Below are 8,909 nucleotides of genomic sequence, written 5' to 3'. Positions count from 1 at the left end.
TGAAAGACCTGGAATGCCAGAGGATTTTATATTTAATCCTGGATGTGGGGAGGAGTCACAATAGTTAGCTTATAATGCATTGGCCTTGTTTTAGTAGCAGAGTAACAAGGCATAAAGTGTAAAGGTTTTTAAATGAGGGACAGGTTCCAAGACATATTTACTTATATTGAGAGAGGGAAAATACAGGATGTCCCAAAAGACTTAGTACAGTAAACACTAAAACTTTTGGGACACCCTCTATAAGAACCTACTATCTCTGCCTCCATATCTTGATTCTGTTTTTCTTGTGTCTGTAATATCATTATATGTATATACAGATCATCTCCCCATTAGAATGTAAACTCCATGAGGAAAGGGACTATTTCACATTTGTCTTCTTTTTCCCAGAACTTTTAGAGTACCCAAATCTTTATCCTCAAGGAGCTTATATTTTATCAGGAACACAATATAGCTTATATTTTATCAGGCGCAGTGATAAATATATGTAAAAATATAGCTAGCATAGAGGTACCACTTGCCTGAGATTCATAAGGGCTGGTGACCTGCATTACCCCCTGTCCTATACTCAGCCATTTCTAAAAAAAAATGTATTTGTCCCAGCTTTATTACTGGGGGAGAGTACCTCTGATTAGGAAAAGTAGGCTTCTCCAGTCTCACACTCACTGGATTACTAACCAATCCCAACTCTGGCATCCCAGAATGATACCAATTACTGTAAAAGTTAAAGCTTATGTCTTGGCCTCCCCAAAGGAGAAAGAAAAAGAGACACTCAATATACAGTATGAAACAGGGATGAGACAGATCATTTATTCCTACACAAAAAGCAATGCTAAACCTAGAAGAATCATAGATTTAAACAGGATTCAGAAGCTTAATTTAGAATCATGCTTACAATCTGCTTGTAGCCTGATAGTTAGCCTTCATCAAAACATAAAATTAAAGTTTACAAATCATTTCGCATCTCACTCCCCATACCAGGCTCAGGGCAAACCAACTAATCTGTCTAGGAGCCATTCTTTCTGGGAGCCTCCTTCCTTGTTCAGGTATTTCCTCTGCTGTCAGCCACTATTCCCCTGATGGATGCCATTACTGCTGCCATGCCATTGAATACTGCCACCATCTTGGAACACCAAATGCCACTACTGTTGCTGCAAATCTAACTGCCAGACCTTGCAAGGTCACCTGCTCAAGGAAAGGAAACACAAAAGAGGAACACAAGCTCACTTGGCACTAGCTGCTAGGGAGGAGGGATCGCCATGATAATGAAGTAGAGAAAGGTTGTTCTCTGCTCTTTCCTGAAGTCACATCTTGTTGCCAGGGTAGCTATAGCCAAGAAGCACCAGCCAGAAGCTTTCCCTTTTCTTAAAAGCTCCCCTGAGTCATCAGTTCTTTTGGTTCAGAAGCCAATTATGGGACTTTCAGTGGTGAGTCATATGTGGCTAGAAGCCTCAGACCTCCCATATGATTTAACCAGAAGCAAGCAGAGAACATCTATGCAGGCTATCGAAAAATCTGTTATAAATATATATAATACATACATTTAAAAATATTTAACAACACTATTCTGTACTGTTTCCCATTAAAGTCCTCTCTTCTGCTATGTCAGTGTGGTATCGAGGTAACTCTGGGGTCTTGGAGGTTGAGCCAGTAGAAAGCTCAAGTTCCTACGAAAGCTTTAATTATGGTCCTAACAATCTAGTCCTGCTGTCATTCAAGGATTAGTCTAGCTCCATGCAGAGGAACGAAGAAGAAACGTTGGATAACAGATTTGGATTGTTTTTTATTTATAGCAATATACAAAACCATCTTTTTGAGTTATCTTCAACTGCTTCCCTCTGACAGGACCAATTTCTACCTATGTTCCTCTCTCCCCCAACCCACAACATGGGTTAGGCACTAAAAGTTGACAAAGCCAGGACTTTATTGGTCCAAGGGTGGGACAAGACCCCACCATGAAACTTATAAAACTAAGATATGTCTTGAAGTTTGAAATTTGCATGAGTGACCATAGTACCCATCCTAATGAAATAACAGATCTCTTAAAGTATTGAAGTATATTGTATAATCTGTGGAAGGTATATGATGACAAAATGTCAGATAATCCCTGGAGGGTGTAAAATGACAAAATGCCAGGGCGGCTAGGTGGCACAGTGAGTAAAGTGTGGCCCTGGAGTTGGGAGGACCTGAGTTCAGTTCTGGCCTCAGACACAACACACACACACACACACAAAAACCTAGCCGTGTAACCTTGGGCAAGTTACTTAACCCCAATTGCCCTCCAAAAGGCAAAAAAAAAAAAAATGACAAAATTCCAGACAAGTGGGTTAACTCTTAGAATGAGGGGATTGGACTAGAACAGGGCTTCTTAAACCTTTTCCATTCTAGACAACTTCAATACTGGACTAGATAACCTGGAATTGGTCTTCCTGTCTCATAATTTCCCTCTCCAATCTGTCATCAACAAGCTGCTTAATTAATATCCCTAAAGCTCAGGGTTGACTATGTATAAAGGAATCATAAATACCTTTATTTGGTATTTAAACTCCTTCATGGTTTAGATTCAGCCTACCTACATCTTCAAGGGCTGTGACTTCGGGCAGTAGAAGAGAGCCAACTATGAATTCAAGACAGAACTAGCCCTAAAAGTTGGGAGTCAAACTGCAGAAATTATAAGGAAGTCCAACTAAGTTACCAGTATAGCAGAGATGGTGATCCCCAGTGGGGGTATCAGAGACTTGCCTAACTCTGGTATCTTTTCATTCAGATATGATGTTGTGACAAAACAGGGCACTTACAGGTTATTGGTTGACTTAGCTCTGGCAGAGTACAGATAGGGAACAAGGATGCTGTTGCAACTAACTTCTATGAAATGTCTTCTTTTGTCTATATAAAAATGCTTCTATATAGTGGGGCAGGGTATAGTGACTCAGAGACCTTAGCTTGAAAAGGTCAAGATTTCATACTGCATTGTGGGCCATCTCTAGGCATCCTGATTTATATCTAGCCACTGGACTCATGGCTCAGGAGGAGAAAGTGAGGCTGGTGACTTTGCATAGCCCCCCTTCACTTAAATCCAATTCACTTGCATGTCATGGCATCATCTTACTGATGTCAAGGTCCTCTTTGAGAATGTGTGTGGTTTGTTTCGTCATCAGGGAAATGATGACATGACTTGCAATTGACTTTGATTTGAGTGAGGGAGGGTTGTGCAATTCATTCACTTTCTCCTCCAAAGCCATCTGGGTCCAGATATTGATATTGGTCAGATATTGATATTGATCAGGATGACTGGAGATGACCCAGGATTCAGTGGGAGACCTTGGTCCTTTTAAGCTAAAGTTCTCATTTTGAGTGAGGCAGCTCCCATTCAGTGAATAAGCCTCTTTAAGAAGTGAGTCAAGAAATGGTCCCTTTAATTAAAAAAAAAATTTAACTAGGGGGAGAAGACCCTCAGGGTTTGCTGGTCAAAAGAGAAAAAGTTACTACTTGTATGTACTCTGAACCAGGAGACTCCCCCAAAATAGCCATTAAGTGGTGCTTTGGCAGGAACCTATTGTCCAATCCATGAGATCCAGAGTGAATTGGGTTTAAGGCTTGGTCTTTGACACAGGAATCTAGCCAGTAAAACCCAAGTTAACTAGGTAGCTGTCAGTTATCAAAATTTACCTTCATTTGGGCAGAATACCCTCAAGTAAGAGGAGAGGAGAGGCTGGGGGAGGAGAGGAGGGGAGGGGAGGGAAGGGAAGGGAAGGGGACGGGAGGAGTTTCCTATCTCCATCTCCAGTCTTCCTGACTGCTATCTGACCACTGGATCCAGATGGCTCTGGAGGAGAAAATAAGATTGGTGACTTTTCACAGTCTTCCGTCACTCAAATCAAAGTCAATTGCAAGTTATGTACTTTGGGGTTTACTGGCTAGATTTCTTTCTCAAAGACCAAGCCTTAAACCCAATTCACTATGGATGCCAAATTGAGGGGCAGTGGAGTTAGGGAGCTTGTTATCACAACTAAGGCAGTGCTGATCAAAGGATATTTAGTTTGGTATAAAAATAAAGGTTCCCTTACAATTTAGCTTTGCTTCTGCCACACTAACTTACTCAAAAGACTGGTTACTATAACTAGTAACTTGTGGAGCTGATACTATTTCTTTTCTCCTTGTTCTATTCTAGCAAGTTTGTTCCAAATTAAATATTTCATTCCCCTTTCATGTCTGCTCCTGTCTATGGTAATGTTCATGTTGAATGGTTTTGTCATTTTTGATCATTTTCCTTAAGGGGGAAAGGACCATTATTTTAAATTTAGAGTTAACATACCATTTTTTAAGCTAAGGAGAAGTATGTACTTTTCCAGAGTAATAGATGGGGAGTTACTTGACAAATGGACATTTTAATTATATTTCTCTTTCTCTTTTCTTGAGTTGGCAGGCAATTTCTGGAACTGGGACTTTAAATATTACATGTCAAAAACACCTGCATTATTTCCCTCCTCTTGTGCTGGTACAATTATTTTTCTAGAACTAAAGTCCCCAAGAAGAAATTCTTATTATAACTGGAGCAACAAAGATCTCTCTGGTCTTTCTTAATGAATCTGAAATAGAAATCATTTAGCAATATTCAAACAGCTGTATTCAATTATTGTTGAGCATTTTAACTAGTTAGTGGTCTTAAATTCACAATTATTCATAGCAACTTATTAAAATGGTGAAAGGGTTCTATTGATTAGTATTTCATAGTTATAAAAGAAATATTGCTAGACTCTTGTACCATTCCATCATCAATATTCCATTTGAGGGTACAATGCAGAGGGCAGTCTTAATTTTCCCAAAGTCAAATTACTCTTTTGTTGTTTATATATGTTTATCAGGCAATCAATAAACATTTTAAAGGGCCTATTATGCGTCAGACACTATACTAAGTGCCAAGGACACAGAGAAAGGCAAAAAACAGTGCCTACTCTTAAGGAGTTCACAGTCTAATGGTGAAGACAACATGCAAACATCTATGTACAACAAGTTAAAATTCAAGATAAATTGGAGATAATCAACCAAGGAAAGGCTCTAGCACAAAGAAAATACCATAAAAGGCTACTCACAGAAGGCTGGATTTTAACAGGGACTTGAAGGAAGCCAGAGAAAATAGGAGATGGAAATGAGGGGAATAGCCAATGAAAATACCTGGAGTCATGAAACTCCCAAGTGTTGTGTGAGAGGTATAGCAAGAAATTTGTTGGGTAGAGAGTAAGGCGTAAGAAGATTGGAAAAGTAGGAAGTGGTCGGGTCATAAAGGCCTTTGAACTCTAGAAGGAGGGTTTTCATAATTGATTTAATATAATTTGTAATTGATTCTGGAGGTGATAGGAAGCTATTGAAATTGAATGAATATGAGGAGTGAGGTATGTGACATGGTCAGATCTACACTTTAGGAAGAGTAACTAAATGGCATCGTGGATAAAGTACTGACCCTGGAGTTAGCAGGATCAGAGTTCAAATTCAGGCTCAGACACTTACCAGCTGTGTGACCCTTGGCAAGTCATTTAACTCTGTTTACCTCTGTAAAATGAGCTGGAGAAGGAAATGGCAAACCACTCCAATATCTTTGCCAAGAAAACCCCAAATAAGGTCATGAAGAGTTGGACGCAACTGAAAATTATTGAACACATACAACATTTTAGGAAGATCAATCTGACATCGGAAAACCATTCTGACAGCTGAGTGGAAGATGGATGAAAATCAGGAGAGACTCGAGACAAGGAGACCAAATGGGAGATGATTGCAATAGTGCTAGCACGAAGTGATACAGGGACTGTCCTTTGCCTTTCTTTATATCTTTATTTATTTATATTATTTATATATTTATTTCTTTATCGTAGTTCCTGGCATATAACAGATACTAAATGTTTATTGGGTCTGCACAAGGGTAGAGGCAGCATGAGAGTGGCGGATGAAAGAAAAGGTCAATTAACATGGAAGTCTGTCACATCTAGGAAGGAGACAAACTAGAAGGTTTGCCCATTGTGGAGTTAAGGTCACTGGATTCTGCTAATGAAAAGAGGTCTTTCTGGGAGTTATCATTAGGTCTGATTTTTTGGGTTATCTTGATTTGCACACTTGAAGTTCAGCACTATCTCATCTGAGATATTTATGGATATTCTGTTTCCACCCTTTTTTATGGGTACTTCTCTTATATAGTCATTGCTAGAGATGAGAGGGATAAAACCCATCCCTACCCTATTTTAGCTATGATACTTTAACTAAGTGAGAACATATCTCAAGCAATCCATCAAAAGTTCTGATTAAACGAAAAGCCTTCAAACTACAATGAAGTTGTACAAAAATGGTGTTTGGATCATGTGAGGAAACTTGAGAAACTACACCCCATGGATTGACTATAAACTATTGATCAAGTTGAGAAAGGGAAACTTTTTTTCCAGAAATTGCAGTGTGTGACTTTCTAGCACATCTCAGAATGGGAATCACGTGGGAAAGGTTTCAGATTAGGTTTTAGACTAGACCGGGTCTGTTCCCCAATTCTGCCTCTTTGACCAGAGGAGAACCATCCAGCTTTGAATAGTCTAGAGGATACTGGACTTTCCATATTCTCATAGACATTCTAAATCGTATTCCAAGATCATTTGGAAACTGGATCTACATCATTAGGAGTTCAAAATTGACCGGATTCATGGCTCAACAATGAACTAGACAAAAAGACTGTTGTGTTGTTAAGTTGTTTTGGTCCTGTCTGACTCTTTGTGACCCCCATTTCGGGTTTTCTTGGCAAAGATACTGGAGTGGTTTGCCATTTCCTTCTCTGTCTCATTTTACAGATGAGAAAACTAAGGCAAACAGAGTTAAGTGTCTTGCCCAGGATCACACAGTATCTGAAGCTAGACTTGAACTCAGGAAGATGAGTGTTCCTGACTCTAGGCTCAGCACTCTATTCATGGTGTACCTTGATGTAATTTGAAGGGTTCAACAATTCATGTCTTTCATAGAACCACCCAAACTGGATGTTAGAAGACACACTGATAACTTTCAATTGTGTTAGCATCTTTCCTTTTTTCTTCTTCCTTCCTTCCTTCCTTCCTTCCTTCCTTCCTTCCTTCCTTTTCTCCCTTCTCTTGCATGTCCTTTTGCCTGCCTTAATTAAGAGCCACCCCTACTTCCTAACATCTTTGAAATATACAAAGGTAATAAAGTCAAGATATCAAATTGTGTGAATTAAATGCTTTCTGTGTACAGAAATCTGTATTGTACTAGAATTGCTATAGGAATAAGTGAGACCTATATTGGCCTAGTCTGGATCTATGAGTTCACTGGTGAAGATACTCCTAGGGACTGTAAGAGTGACTGACTGTAAATTAAATATGGATAAAATATTACATTTTGATTAATACAAATCCACAAGCATGATCACTCATTTAGCCAGATAAAGACAGGAAAAATCATTTGTATCTTGAATTTTATTATTCTTTCTTGCCCGAATCTTCTATAATATCATTTATGAGGAAAGGTTGGTGCTGAAATTAGCTCTTCTAGGAGTAATGGAAAGCAATTGGAAGGAGGAAATGAAAATAGGGAACATTTTTCTTTATTTTGAAGGTCAAATTAATTTTATTTCTCAAATATTTCAACATGTAAATAGTAGTTGCATGAAGATAAGCTCAGTATAACAATAGATCTTGAGGGAAAATGTGAGGTGAAATTGTAACCAAAATAGGCCAAAGATTTAAAAAATGCCAACATTGTATGTTGAGAGTGAAATTGTTGAAACACTGTTTTGGATTTCCCTTCTCTCTAGTTTATATTGAAAAGAAAATTGAAAATAAACATAATGCAGCCACCACACTTTGGCTTTTGTTGTTATAAAAGCCCAATCTAAAAATGATATTGCTGAAGGAAATGCAAGTCAAATTGGATGTAGGGAGAAGGATAAAGGGAGGAGAATCCTAGATAAAGAACAGTATGACTGGAAAACTTTCACATATTATAAAAGGAAAGTTCTTTTTAAATGTACTTTTCCTTCCATCTATAACCACCAGGAAACCTTTATTTGTGCAAATCCATCCATCAGTGAATCTGTGATTGTATTATTGTGTGTACTCCTTTTAATGGTATAAATTGCAAACCATGAATACCTCATTTTGTATGACTCTTCTCTGTGGCCTCCCCATAACTCATCCATAGGGCATTCACCTAATGTCCTGGTGCCTTTTAAAAAAAATCTTAATATTGCATGCAATGGAGCATGTAGACTACCCAACAATTATCTTTTTGTCTTCTGACTTCCTTCTTTTTTTGGTCTTACCTCTTCTTGAAAATATTCTTTACACCATTTATGCTGCTCTGTTCTTCACTGGGAATATGTACCTGCTTACTCACACCTACCATTGTCATTTGACTGACCCACAACTCGAATTTGTTGGAGACTATGTCATTTCACAACTAGTAACTACAATAAGCATAATAGGAAGAGTGCTGATGTTACAAAGATGGACCCTTCTTTTAGGGAGAAACTTCCTGTTCAATTTTCCAAATGTCATTCAGCTCACTCTATTCTTACTCTATAGTTGTCTATATTATAGTTTCTTTTGATAATACATGGGCCAGTCATATGTATTACCTATATAACTACATATCGTAGTCTGGACACTAGTTATTCTTCATCCACTTACTTTTTCCTATGTGGATAGTTTGGCAAAACTCTTTTCAATATTGTAGATTTCGGTTAGGAATCTCTTTAATATCCTATGGCTCAATACAATCAAGAACATACACAAGGTAATTATTGCTCAGTTTAGTTACACACAATATATACATTTTTAAAAAATGAAATTGATTCCCATTAGAAAATTAATTACATATACCCTTCCTTAATTTGTTTCTTGATAACTAAACTAATTTGATCTATATTT

This window comes from Petaurus breviceps, unplaced genomic scaffold (genome assembly GCF_028583685.1).
Source record: "Petaurus breviceps papuanus isolate PSGF00001 unplaced genomic scaffold, PetGlider_PUasm1.0 189, whole genome shotgun sequence".
Lineage (NCBI taxonomy): Eukaryota > Metazoa > Chordata > Mammalia > Diprotodontia > Petauridae > Petaurus > Petaurus breviceps.
Note: the sequence above shows the minus strand (reverse complement) of the source record.